The sequence below is a fragment of the Spodoptera frugiperda genome, chromosome 20, assembly GCF_023101765.2.
Source record: "Spodoptera frugiperda isolate SF20-4 chromosome 20, AGI-APGP_CSIRO_Sfru_2.0, whole genome shotgun sequence".
NCBI lineage: Eukaryota > Metazoa > Arthropoda > Insecta > Lepidoptera > Noctuidae > Spodoptera > Spodoptera frugiperda.
Window position 1 is genome coordinate 14,234,637 of NC_064231.1, and position 15,692 is coordinate 14,250,328.

Here is a 15,692-nt window from a genome sequence, read left to right on the forward strand (position 1 = left end):
TTATACTTGTCGTCGTCTAAAAATATTTTGTTAAAGGGAAAAATGACAGTTTATTTTGTAAATACGTCAAAATACGTTGTGGAAGCCCTTACTTGCTCGTATACTTCATTATATTTTTTGTTAATAATTATTAAGTATATACCTTCATTATGTAAATACGGATTGTGTGGTATTGTGAATGTGTTATGGTGTGCACAGAAACAATTAAGCTTCCGCCATCTAGACTCTACTGACTGTTTTCACCCACGAGGCACGAGGGAGCATCTAAACTAACTCCTTACTGTACTATTAGATGACAATTACAGATTGGTGAAAACTAAAACTTCATTAAGCTAAAATAGGTTAATTTTAAGGCTCAAAATTTTAAGAGTGTTCAAAACGAACTTCCTTGTTGTTTTATTAGGTAAAATATAGGATTTGAAAGTAAATAATACCTGTAAGTACATTTCTTATTCTTTCAAAATCCATAAATAGAAAAAGATTGAGTTGGTCGCAGTCTCAATCAGTTGCTAGTAATATTAGCATGTTCAAGTAGAAGGGTAGGCGAGTGACTACACAAACAGGGGTCCCCGGCAAACATATTAGATGTTGCTCACCGAGTCACCGGGCGCAAACACGGGGGCCGCGGGACTCGCCGGGCCCCTGCACTGTTGACTCAACACTTGACGGACTCTTATTGATACTTGTTGTGTTCCGAGTGACTGCTGCCTCGTACAACGCGACAGACCATCTCTTCTTATAAGAAAGCTTACAGTCAAGTTGCCATGATGTAACTTCTATGTATAAGGGATTTCAGCCACGTGTAGCTAAGCCTTGACATCTTATTCATGGCTTGTTAATTTAAAACTTAAATATTAATAGACGATTTGTACAATAAACAACTACTGATTGCATCGCACGTATATATAGGAACTAAATCCGTCAGACCTGTGCAACTCTTCATACACCGAGCACCAACTACGTAATATATATAGTTAACTATTGAATTGTTATTAAAGTTAAAATTAACAGAAACTTAACTCTATGATAATGTTTCCCTCCGGAGTGGAGGAGCATCGAATAACGGAAGGTCGCAATTTGTTGGAAGATCACTTAAATACGTAGCTTACATGTGATCTGTTAGCCTTCGGAATACTCATACTATTCTTCAATAGAAATAATAATTAAACGCACTAACTTATACTTCAATATCAATAAATCTGCGTGTAGACAATCCTACTGCAGGACAAAAGCTTTCTCGACAAAGGACAGCATAATATTTACTCACGAAAATTAAATGATCTGACTGATAAAATACTTTTTACAAAAAAATAAACGGACTTCACTAAAAAAGTTAAAAATAAGTTTATTTTCGAAAGTCGATGTTTCTCGGTATTATTTGTTTGTTACACCGACTTCCGAAATTAAAGTTATTTTTTAGTGAAGTCGGTTTATTTTTTTGTAAAAAGTGTAAAAAAGTCGATTAAAATTATATATCTCAATAACTACTTTATTTATTTGTATTGTCACAGTCACTTAATTAACTTTATTGTGATTTCTATGTGGGTATGAAGTTCCATTGGCCATTTCTGGTCTTCTTCATCAGTTCCACCTCTTCAAAGGTTACTTTTTGACTGTAAATGCTTCAATTCTAGATGAATATACCAAAATCACTGTATAGTTCCCTATAATATTTGAGGAGTTCCCTCGATTTCTCTAAGATCCCATCATCAGATCCTAACTTGGTGACAATGGGACCACCTCAGAACTATCTACTTTCGAACAAAAAAAGAATTTTGAAAATCCGTCGACAATTGACGGAGTATTCGATGAACAAACATACAAAAAAAAACATACAAACAGCCGAACATAGTACCTCCTCCTTTTTGTGAAGTCGGTAAAAATGTCAAGACATTTGTTCTGTGACCAGGAAGCTGAACCTAATCAGCTGCTACACTGCAGCACTCCGTGCAGCACCTACTGGTTGGATGGTGAGTGTGTTGGCTCGGCGGAAGTTTGGCATTTTGGTTGTAATGATGAACATCCAGGACGATCGCTCGAGGCGTCTACATGAAGGTACTGATTTACTGCCAGCACTCGCGGGTGGGAATGTTGTGCAAGATATTTTCAATTTAGCTGCGCGGGCGCTGTGTGCCCGTGTCGGATCGATCCGTTCCGTCGGCGACGCGCGCCCGCGTGCGCCGCCGATAACATCGGGTATCATGTGTCCAATCTCATCGATATTTTCGTGAAATTAACCTCCTTGCCTCCTATACACGTTTTATGAGAATTTAAGTAAAATTAAAACTGACGAACCTAAAATTAAATTCCTGTACTTCATATTTCCTTTCTCAAGTGGGTTCTCTATATTGTTCTGTACTACTTTATAATAAAAAACGTTGCCCCACACTAGTATCGTCTCCTGTGTCGTGGGTGCGTGTACAAACATACAAGTTATTGTACACGTCACACCCGGACCCAGAACAATCATTCGTGGATCACACAAAGAAATATTCCATGTAGAAATTGAACCTGCTACATCATGCAGTCTAAAATAGGTTTAGGTTCTAGTCCTGTTTCATAACAATTAACATTGGACTTACCTAAGAGTAACTATATTTAAAACCACAGTGGTAAGAAATCTAGAGGGGAACACTGCTCTTCCATAATTGTTCCCAAGTAATTGTGACTTAATTTCTGTACCTGTATCGGTAGACTCGCCAGTCATTCTAAACTACTTTAGAATGACTGGCGAGTCCCTCTACAGTGTAAAACATTCGATGCACAGCACAACAGTTGCATAGATAGAAGTTCGGCTGCGTCCCTGATGAAAAATTTGGGAAACGATTTTATCATGGCAATATTGTCTTTGGTATACATTAAGTCCTGTACAATAATTTATACAATATCATTACAATAATTTATACTTACCTTATTTTTTGAGTTACCTACTTAGTTATATACGACAAAGTCACATCTAACACTTTGTCCGACAAAGGAATCGAACCCAGACCTAGGCAATCGCCTAAGACATAAGTCTCTCCGTGGTGAGTGTGTGAACGAACACAGCGCGAGTAGTTACTGCACATGCACAATGCGTGTCCGTTGATGTGCAGTGTGTGTCCGGCCGGAGCCTGAGGTCCGAGGTCCGAGGTCGCGCCTCAACTCGCGAGGAGTGCAGAGAGCGCTCGCGGCGACACCTCACCTCTCTCACCACTTGACCACACACGAAGTCTCAGGTAACACCTAGTCGCCTAGGTACTGCAGGACACTGTAAACCTACATCTAATGCCTATAGGTTTGAGTAGTCAGGTTAGCTCAATGATTGATTACTTGGAAATGAACTACTTGTAACAATATAATGGAGTTATAAGCATCAAAAAAGTCGTGTTACCATTTTTAAAATGCACCATCTAAACCTCTGAGGACTACAAGGCGTGACGTTTTAATGACAATAATGTTAGTCTAACGTCTCCAATATAAACATAGAACTGCTGCTACTGCTCGGAGAACTTATTATAAGGACTAGCATATAATTAGGCAGACGTTGATGAGAGACGCGTGCGCAGGCGGGGCCGGCGCCGCCTACGCTACGTCTAACTTCCATCTTGCACTGTGTGTCACCTACAGGATGCTGCCCCGCCAAAATACCTGCCGGTGCGTGGTGTGCATCGTCATCAATATTTTTATACCAGAACCTTAAACACCTAATATATCGTAATATGGCAATAAGCTCACTCCACATAGGACTCAATCTTAACATATCTAGTAAAATTGCAGCGCACCTCTGCCTAACTCTTCAGAATGCAAAAAGCGAGCGTACCTATTGCAGTCAATTAATAGCACTAGTTATATATAAAGGTAAGTTTTGCTACCTTTCTAAAATAAATACATCGAAAATCCGAAACAGTTCAATCGTACTTTTGTGGCCTGGGCATTGGCACCCCAAAAGCAGTCACCACTCTACTAGTGAGGCAGCTTATGATGATAGGTATTCTCAACTGCTAATGTATGGAAGCTATACATGTAGTACATGTTCCTACACTACCTATCTATGACAGACACAGCATACAGGTGATAGGTTTTTGCGCGACTTCGTTGGCCAATAATGAGCACACCAAAGTACAAGCGATACCTGGCGGACCATGACGGAACATCGATGCCTACTCGCTGACATACATCACTGGGCCGACTTGTAATTATAATTCTTTGTATTTGCATTGCACGAACGCATGCGAAGCTCGCTTGTTTTTACTGCAATATCATAAATTGTCGACACGTTACGTTTTGTGGCAGTACCTCGCACACAAGTACGGGTGGGTTGCGAGATCGACGGCAGCGCCGACAGCTGTCGCGTGACTTTTTAAATTCCAAGTGAAGTCAGGTCTCACCCAAGCCTCGCTACGATATAGTACTAACCATTCCTCACATATTTCTGCGGCAGTATTTAACGAAGTTATCCACCGACTTGATCTGCTCTAATAGGTATTTCCTTCTCGTAAGCCTGTCGTTGGCGAGAATGTTTCGTAAACGTGTAAGTTACAGATTTTAGAAGAAGCAAAAATATATATTTTGTTTAATGACTTACCTGTATATATAAAATTATTTTTTGCAAGCTTTAATTTTTGTTTAATAATATTCCAACCATTTGTAGAATAAGAAACTTATTATAATTATTGTAATCATTGTTGAGGACTCTACTTTTTATTTGAAAGTCATTTACTAGACTTTAGGTTCTATTATAGATTCTATCGAGGGTCTACGCCGAGCGTAAATTCGTAGCAAATTGTCTACAAAATACTCGAAATACGAAGCACTTCTAAATTCACCAAAACTGTTTTTTTCTTTTTTTGTTTCAAATACAATTTTTTTATGATCTGTCTGTCATAAAATGCGCCTACATATTTTCAAAGCTCACTTAATTTATTTTGTTCAGTAATGAAAGAGTATTATGGTGTATATAATATAGGTAATTAGGTGTATGGTACCAACATGGCAATTATTCTGATTAATACGTATATAATCTTGGAATTATTTAGTGATTCCTGATTTACATACAATAATCTTACAACTATTTATAGATGGAAGTACCTACTTACCAACAGGGCCAGTCAATTTAAGTGCGAACTGCAACTAACCCCTCACTGTCCCAAGGGTTGTTCCGTTCCTGAGGACACAGTGGAACATACGGTGGCGCTGTGCCCTGCATGGGCTGAGCACCGCCGTGTCCTCAGGGATGTAGTCGGCGACGGCGACCTCTCGCGTCCGGCATTGGTACAAGCCATGGTGCGGAGCGAGGGGGACTGGGATGCCGTCTCCTCCTTCTGCGAAGCAGTCATGCTAGCTAAGGAGGAGGCGAGGAGAAACGAACCTCCTCACGCCCCAGCCGTCGCGAGAGACACTCCGGACGTCGGGGATCGCGTGACGATCTCCGGCCACCGTAAGTGCGGGCCTGCGGACGGCGAGCAAGGGTAGTTCGCCGCCCGACCAGAACCAGACCCGTGCGTGCGGCGCGTCGCGTTCCGCGCGCGCCTCAAAGAGCCATCAGACCACCACAGATGGGGCCCAATAGGGCTGATGCCTAATCCGGAGCTGCGGACAACCTAGCGGGTTTACCGGGGCTCCGGCTCGAAAGGCAGGAGAAGGAACGGGGTGGTTTTTAGTCAGTAAGAGTCTGACACTCCCTCTCGCCTCGCCCAAGGCGAGAAAAGTCAACCTCCTCACGCCCCAGCCGTCGCGAGGGACAGTCCGGGCGTCGGGGATCGCGAGACGATCTCCGGCCACCGTAAGTGCGGGCCTGCGGACGGCGAGCAAGGGTAGCTCACCGCCCGAACAGAACCAGACCCGTGCGTGCGGCGCGTCGCGTTCCGCGCGCGCCTCAAAGAGCCATCAGACCACCACAGATGGGGCCCAGCAGGGCTGATGCCTGATCCGGAGCTGCGGACTACCTAGCGGGTTTACCGGGGCTCCGGCTCGAAAAGCAGGAGAAGGAACGGGGTGGTTTTTAGTCAGTAAGAGTCTGACACTCCCTCTCGCCTCGCCCAAGGCGAGAAAAGTCATTGGATGATTTTCCCCCCTCAAAAAAAAAAAAAAGGGTTGTTCCGTTACGACTCCTTAACGAGAACACATTCTTGTCCATGTGCATGTAGAACGGCCGCGCGGCTACATCCAGGATGCGGCCAATTAATTGTGTGCCCGGCACTATTACTTCACGTGTCGCTCCTGATGACAGTCGCCATCACAGGGGCGGGGCCGCGCCCGTGACTGAGCGCACTTCCACCACATTCCATCTACAAACTCCGTGTCCTGCAAGTATAAGCTTACTCCATACAGTGCGTGCACTCCCCGACACAGTGCCGCCGTGTGCCGGGCCGTGGGTGCGAGATCTCGTATCAGATGGAACGGCTAATGCAATACATATTGAGCATTAATATCCCGCACCGACGCGTCATGATTTAACACTACCATTTTGCAGTGTCAAGTGGTGTACAACGTACGAGCCGAGGACAGCTGATGTATTTCATACAATCGATATCTGTTTTTTTCCTTAAATACATTCATTTTCAGCCTGTCTGCTTTTAATAGGACTATATATTATATTAAGATGTAGTGTGGTCAGAATTTTGGAAATCATCGTAACGTTCACAACATATTGCAGGATTGTTCTATTTAGGTGTAATGTAGTATCTTACAATAGCACTCACACGCATAATAGAGTCTCAGGACGTTCGCAACATCCTCGCGACTCGCGACACAGACTTCACTTGCAAAACTAGGAGCAGTGGTTTACTACGTGTGTGATAAACACACTTTGCGGCACCTTGTACTTGTAGAATTTCTTTAACTTAACTAGGTACTGAACGTAATTAATAACCAAGTTGTGGCATAGTTTACGACTGTTCAAGCATCAATCAGCGACGAAACTAAACCATCCTCCTTAATACAATATACTTAGTTTAAGAGCCAATGATGACATTTTATCGCTGGGAGCAGTTATGATTTAGACTCGGTGCGTGTTCGAGTTAAAATACAGAGTTTATTTCATAAGAACATAATTAGTGGGAGGAGTTCAATCAAATAGTTGTTGTACCGGCTGCCGACCGCTAAATAAATCGGCTCCAGCGCCGCCGGCCACCGCCGCACGTCGGCAGACATCGGCAGTGCTCGTGCCGCGCTGCCATATCCAGCTACAAGCTGCTCACACTTCCCACAGCATTTAACTAAATAATAGGTATACATAACTTCTGTAATTAATACTTATGAATGTATAAATGAATCGTGTCACTGTGTTTTTGTGATAGATACCTACATTACATTACCTAGCTTCAATAACAGCATTTAAGTGCAGCTACTGTGTACATATGAAACTCGCTTGATTCAATTACGTACTTTTTGAAAACTTAAAAGGGAAATACACACACTGTGAAACTGAAACAACTAGGAGAAAATAACTACTAATAATTACAATCAAACAAATAACATAATTATGAGCAAGACAGTACTTGATATCAGTGATCAATTAGAATAGGTCCACTGATGTTATTAGAAACAAGACAGAGGGCGAGCCTGAGGACGCAGGAGCCGGGGAGGGCCGCGGCGGAGGGATACGACAGGACGTAATCGGTTGTTCATTATGGGCGCTGGTCGCGACCATGTTGCACTAAATTGGCTCGCTACCCGTCTTACCCGCACTATGATTTAGGAATATTAAGGCTCATCCCACGCACTGCGTAATTGCGACGCGACACGACACCGGCACGACGCCGACCAATGTCTACTACGACAGGCTGCAGACGTTACGCGTTTATGTTGCGAATCATTATGTACTTCAATCACATGTAATGACACCGAATGAACAATGGAATGAACAGCTCATTACTGCGACTCGCATCCGGCGCTTGCTTTTTGTTAAACTTCTAAACGTAATGTTGCAGAAGGTCGCGCACCTCGCTGTCTGGCTACACCGCGAGATTATATTTGTTATCATGATTGCTGCTAAATACTCATACTCTTTGGTACATGCGTGTACTTCGGGAGGAATTGCAACCGACTTATATAGTTACTACGCGCACTTATACAACTTACTAGCCGCTGGAATTCTACGCGGACAAGTATTGCCACATGCGCTAGATGTACTGAGTAAACATGTCCAGCCACTGCGATACAACTACACAGCTGTGAGATTATCGGAATGATTTGATTACACATATTCACGACTAGCCATACTCAATTATTAAGACAAGAACAATGTGTTAGTTTTTGTTTCTATTGTTGATGAAGGAGGTCAGTTTATAAGTAACCAGTGGTCTACATTGTGTTCAAACTAACCGATGTTCCTTCGGGAGCACAATTACAATATAATGACATGATTACGTGGCACAATTTAGCCGAGCACGGTGTCCGCTCCCAGTCCAGCCTATTACGAGCGCGCTTCGGAAATTGATAGGAATTATAAAATGGTGGAAAGGAATGCAGCGGCGATTAGCGAAACTTTGCGAAGGAAATTTATCAGATGGCCTGTTACCAACATGTACATACCGCAACAGGTGTACCTCACTCATTGTATACAGGTAAATACAACTTCAATCATTCAATAATTCGTACCTGTGCCGATACCAGCACACAGAGACATCCAGGACACAATCCGCACAATGTATGCACCAGCAAATAATAATTAACGAACCTTCACAGTTTCGCATCATTAGCTGTGCTGTGGATAGTGATACTTCATACTGCCGCAATGTATGATAGTGGCCATTATTATTTAATGTGTTCTTGATTATATCACACGACGTATTTAACACTTCGCTTATGTCGCTCCGCTCATAACAACTCGTAACGCTTACCTAAAACCTTATAGTACGTGGCAAGCTGGGCCGTTTGCTGGCTGTTGACGTTGTTGATGTTTAGCTTAGTGCGATCTTTAGTGTGCATACTGGATTTATGCACTACTACATTCAAAGTATGTAATGCTTACGTTGTGTGTGCCGAGTGTGTGATGTTGTGGTTGTTATTATTCCTTTTGGCAACAAACTGTTTTTATGATAGCAGACAGAGATAATATAATGTATCGTAACGATGTATGTATGTAGCAGTACCTAGATAGAGTGCACGATGTGCTGGGAGCGCGGACGTCACGTCGCACATCCATCAGTGATGTGGTGGCGCCGCGGCGGGCTGCGGCCGACGTCATCGACCAAAACGGCAGACACAACCTCCGTGGGCTCACACAAAATATTATGCAAATACTAGAAAAATAAATAAAATGAAGAAGTTAGTCACACTTACAAATGCGTACCAAAAACCGCCTACTTTTACAACCAAAAACAAGAACAACTTACAAAACATACATTTTTAACTACCTAAGACAAAACAGAGTATTTTCGCTTTTGTCAAAAAAAATCTGACTAGTTATCATGAGAGCAGCAGTATAGCTGCAGCTACTGCCGGAGCAATGCAATGCGTGCCACTGGTGCAGTAGTGCATCGTCCATACTGCATGGCAGCAGCAAGTGCAGTGCGGGCTGAATTAGCGCCGCCCTCGGCTGTACTGGATTGCCCCGCGGCTGCACCCGCACCGCTCGACACAGTAATTACGTTATTAAAAATAAAGCATTATTTTGGTCTTTGTTTTGCAGCCAACCTGCTGCGCACCACACATTGTTTAATTTATGACCTTAATTATCGGTGCGCCATATCTACGTGCACAGCGGCACAGACGGTAGCCTATTGGCAATGTTGTAGCAAATCTGTGCTGTTTAATGTTCCCATGTATCACCACATTAGACCGGTTCACTTACTCTTTGTAATCGAAAGTGTTGTACAGTACAGTAGTGTTATCATTTGAAACAACATTGTATAACTTGGAGCCTATTCTCAAATAAGTAAACCAAGAACAATCAAATTAACGAGCTCGTAATCTCATCAGATGCAATTGGAGCAGGAACCGCGGCATTAACTGAACATTAAACAGCGGCGAGCATTCGCGAGCAAAACGAGCCGAGCAATATTATACCGCGCGATACATATCGAGCGCGCGCTACCGGCGGCGGCGGCGTCACCTCGCCACCACGAAACGTCGCTCGGCGCAGCTGCCCACTACTGGGACTTACGACCTTCTGGCCCACAGCCACAGAAATAATTTAATTCGAGCACAGCCCGTTAATCTGGCGGATCACGGAGAGAAATGCGCCGGCGCACCGCACGCGAATTTATTGTTTATGAAATTGTTTTTGCATGTTCCAGATTAGCCCAGTTCAATGTAAAGTTGTGAGGCACCGCGGACGTACATTCGAAGTACCCGCGCACCAGGCAGCGTGTGTTCCATAGCTGTGAGTACTTCATATCTATGGTTAATCATCGGTGGAAGCTCTGCTTCTTACTTTTTGTCAATTGAATCCAAGTCATACGTAAAGGCAGTGTTCTCGATATAACTTTGGACTTATGAACTTGCAGGTATAGAAAACGGGACATATGTCCAGTACATAAATAACAATAATTCATTGCTGACGCGGTAGATCGGTTGATAGCGCTCTACGATGTAGATATGTGAACAGAAAGCAAAAACAAATGAGAAGTAAACGAGACACGGAAAGGCTAAACAAGCGTCGCGAGTCGCGGCCGTCTCAAAGAGAAGACGCGAATATACGAGCACGTACGGTTCAATTACGTGAAGCGCTATAAAAATATACAATTTGCATGATGGAGCGCGGCGCGGCGCGGGGCGGCAGCGTGGCGCCGCCGCGAGATGTGCAGCGATAACCCGCCGCCCGCCGCCGCCGCCGGCCGACGTGCCGCGCCAGCAGCGCCCGCCGCCTGCTGCTGCAGCGGCCGCCGAGCGCCGGCAACTTGCTGTACCTCCTCGGGGAGTACTGCTGTTATAATCCGCAACACTACTTAGTCTCTCGGATTTGACACATTTTCGAAGTACCAACGTCCAATTTGCCGCCTACGCGTATTACTGAGCCACAAGGAACCCTACACCTTATTGTAGCTTGTCATAGTTCGTCTTGACACTAGAATGAGATTGTCGTTAACATACTCACTGGTCTCTTCTATCACAATGCCAACAGCAGCAGAAAAGACACAAACCAATTGATTGCCACGTCCAATGGCAATGTTTACACTTTGGGAGAAGCTTACGTCAGGGATAGTATCAACAAATGTTATAGACGTTATCTCGGAGACGGAGACTGTAATTCTGCTTCAAACATAATGTTTGTACATTCTCCGTTGTTTGAGTAACAACCTAATGTAGATACTACCTAAGGTAAGCTAACCAAATAAGGCCTACCTTATTTTTATTACCACCTAGCTTATAGGTTTAAAATGACAATGGGCTGATAATTTCAAAATCTTATATTTATTTATTAAACTTTGTAATAATGGAATCAAAATGGCTTTAGAAACAAAAATTACAATTTTATAAACACAAATAACTAAAGTGTCACTTTGGCCTTATTGGGAACCCTATGTCTTAATAAGGCCTCAATAAAAACTAGTATTCAACTTCTTAATTATAACAAAACTTTGTCAATGCTTATAATAAATGTAATGAGATCTTATTAATGAATTTTGGTCATTATACATCAGGCTAAACGAGTTTCTCATCATGTAATACCCAAGTAACATCTTTGAAGTCATCGGTAACCCAGCATCAGTCAAACGAATGAGAATAACTTCTTGTTCTGTAGCCAATTTAGCGACCGACCTAGCTTTCGTGTAGTGGAAACCACTCTTTAGATGATGCGTACTTCTTTGGAAGTTATATCTGGCTGCAGCAGCCTACCGGGTAAAATAGGGTGCATAAAATTCGAAGGGTGAATAGATACTATGAAGAATTTCCCGATATCCATTCACCCTTTTTCTGTATCTATTCACCCCGTTTACCCCTTTCTACCATTTTAACATTGTTTTCCATCTTTTGCAAAATCCATTGGCTTTCTTTTTGACAGAAGCTGGTGATCCGTTTTCTATGAAATTACTGAAAAACAACTATGCCGTAATAAGGCCTACACGTTTTTTTTGTAGGCTTTATTAGGACATGGCACATAGGTAAACAAAACAACGATTATATGAAATACACCGATATTATAGCTATTTCACTTATGTGAGGAGATGGCTAAATGTATAATAATTGTCATACAGACAAAACACGGCACGTCGTATACTGATAAATATAAAAATACTAACAGTTTACGCTACTCGAATTTTATAAAAACTAAAGTGCGCTCCACGTCGTGATTGTTTTCGTCTGTAGGTTCCAACATAATCGCGGCACGGGTTGCTTGCTGTGCTCAAATTAGTTAAGTAATGTGCATGCACACTTCTACAAACTTTGGCGACCATTTGACATCGGGAAGAGAGAAAATTTCAAAATAGGCTTTATTGGGGCATAGGCCTTATTTGGTTAGGTTACTATACATAAGTATGTATTTATGTATACATTCTGAAAGATGGAAAAGTTCAGAAAACCAATTTTGAAATTGAAATTAGTATTCAGCTTGATAATGTAGTCATCTATAGCTATTGTGTGTTGTGAGTGAGAGCTAGATGTCGTCGCCGCGAGGCGGTGGTGCGGTGGTGCGGTGGTGCGGCGGTACATACGCGCACGTATGTACGGGAGCGAGGCACGTACGGACAGAGTTTTCTAACATTGTGAAGCCTCACGGAGGCACTAAAGCGTCCAGCTGCTATGTATGCGGTGCGCGCGCGCATGCCCGCGGAATCACAATTGACGCTCGCGGTAATAACTCGTCGAATGGAGTCGCGCCGGAATCAACAAGCAGCCGCTGCGCATGCGCTCACACCAACCACCATTGCCCCAACACTCCACCATCACCGCCTTACTCAAGGCATAGACTGCACGGTTGGCGCGCTGACTGGCCAACTGGCTACCTTGCAACGTGCTGCGAGTTCGATTCCCGCACGGAGCAACTCTTATTGTCCGGTCCTCAAATTGTTGTTCCGGGTCTGGGATTCATGTGCATTAGAACTTGTATGAGAGAAAATACTAGCGTGAGGCAACGTCTAAAAAAATATTCAAGATGAACATTTTCGTACTGAACCTCAGTATACCTACATATTTACAAAGTCATATGTATGTAGATTCTCTTCAATGACTGACTTACTGCAAATACTGTGCTAAGACTAAACCACCATCAATTAACTTTTATTGATTGATCGAACACAAACAATTGAGTTCGTTTCAAATGACATACACATTTTATTTTCTAATACCGGCACCTTCTTCGAATTACAACTGTGGTAAAGCTTCAGTCGAACGCTTCTGTCCTAAAATCGAAGCAATAAGTCACGTCGTAAAGTTGACACGCGGCTAATGACAATTGTTTATATAATGGCGTTTCTTGCAAATGAGGCAAAAAACGTTGAAGAAAAAATAAGAAGAACAAACATCGTTTGATATTCATGCGATTCATGGAAATGTTCGGGAGGCGACGCGCATTATTCAGATCCGATCGAACGCGTCAATCATTGCTCACCTCGGCCCGGAGATCCATCACCCGGCCGGAGCCAACCACGCCGATACCGACCTTAATTACATGTCCTAAGATACATATTTATAAAACTAACATAATTCGGATGTAAAGTCTAAAGGTAATATTTAATAGGTCCATAGTAATGAGGCAGTCGTTGACGAGGGAAACTCCGAATGTATTTATTTAAATTTATGAGAATTGGTATAAAAATGTAAGCAGTGTCCACACTGAACGGCTTTGACTACAAACACTTAGCTATAAACATTACTATTTTCAGGGGTTTCTTACCACATTTCACCCATGACATGATGCATGAAACTCCAGAAAAAGAAATTATACACTTGACCCAAATAATAAGTATACTACACATATTTCAAATATTTAATAACTAGCTTTCGACCCGCGACATCGCATACACTTTAATGAGGGGTTGGAAAGATTTCCAAAAAAATATGTCCGATTATTTTGTTACTGACATATAGTCCACATACCAAACTTTAGCTTTCCCATTTGAAAATTGCGAAATGTTCACTCTGTTGCAGCGCGAAGAAAGGAAAAACAAACAAACAAACTTTATTTATTAAAAAAACGATAATAATTCTGATTATTAAAATAAAGCCTGCTAACATCCGCAAATCTTGCACAATGTCCACCACATTACCGGGCAAGCCCTATTGTGGCTTAAGTTGCTGCTTGAAATAAGAAATGAATCGGATTTACAGCGTCTTCAAGAAGATATACAAAGAGTTGCAGATTTTAAGTTTTGAGGTTAATATATCTAGGTAATAAGTATTAAAATATCTTGTAAGACATATGTATATACCCCAATACAATAGTGATAGCTGCACTATTATTGCGTAGCATAGCGCGCGCTCGGGCGGTTGGTCGGTAGCAATGAAACATCATCCTAATGTTGACAACTTTGCTAAAACGATAAATGAAGCAAACACAGCAGTAGCCAGTGTGTACGTGGGTTTGATAATTCCCGCGCAGTACCTACCGATGTTATCATGCGCGTGCGCATTCGCTACATAATTCATTAATTTGCGTCGTTATCGTTGGAATATGTGTTGTATTGTTGTCGTCGAACGGTCACGGGAGTGACAGGAGTGACCCCCTCCTGCATCACCTTACCATGCTAATGTGCCGGAGTGACGTACGGCACTCCGGATTATAATATCACCCGTATTTCATACGACATCTATTTTAAGGCACTTATTCATATTTATTTACTTAATTGTTGTAAATAATCTTTATTTTGTGTGTTGTTCAAATGCTTCTCTTCTGCTGGTCGATGGTTCATCTAAATATGGAATTGCAATTATCTTAGTGACAACTGGTTCATCAACACTATTGCGGAAACGAATATATTTTACACTTAATCTTTCCACCGTTTAACATTGGTCTGGTCTCCAGGTTTCACTCAGTCACAACAGGTAATCTGGATCTCTTAGGACCTGGCGCAGTACCGGTGCAACCTGGATGTTTATAAGGAAGCAACGCGGGCGTGATGTTGTATCTTGATAAACAGTTCGTGAGTCTTAATTGTAAGTTGAGAAGTATTTCCTGCGGCGGGCGGTGCGTCTGGGAACAATATCCCATTTATATGCGCCACGGATTCTGTATTTCCGACTGTACCGGCCCGTGGGAGCAGCGCTTTGTTACAAAAACTCCTGTTTATGTTTCCTTCCCTTACATTAACTGCAGACGAAGCTGAATCTTCACGTACAGTTGGCATCGTGACCGCTAGTTGCGTTGGCCGACCTGATATCGATGACAACCAATATTATAGCTTATTTGACAAATAACACTAACAAACATTTCTTGAGGAACGAGTGAGTAAAGTATTTGTTTACATAAACGACAGCGTCATTACAACTAATCCATAGTGACAAAAGATCAAAGAATAATATCGCGGTAAATGAAATAGTACCTGAGGGAAATAATCCAAGGAAATATGGTTAGAGAAATAAAGTTAAATGTGTCCCGTAATGGTGTGTGTGCAGCTGAGCCGCAGTGGTTGGTGCGGCGGAAGCCACGTCGCGTGCAGTACGTGCCCTGTCCCGGCAGACGTGCAGGAAGGAACCGGCCAACGTCAGCCACTACCTGCTCACTCCAGCGCTACACTATTGTTTCCTTCCCTCATCTCAACTCAATGACCCTGAGATACTGCTTCACTCGATATTTTACGCAACTGTGTGCTCTCCGTGACTGA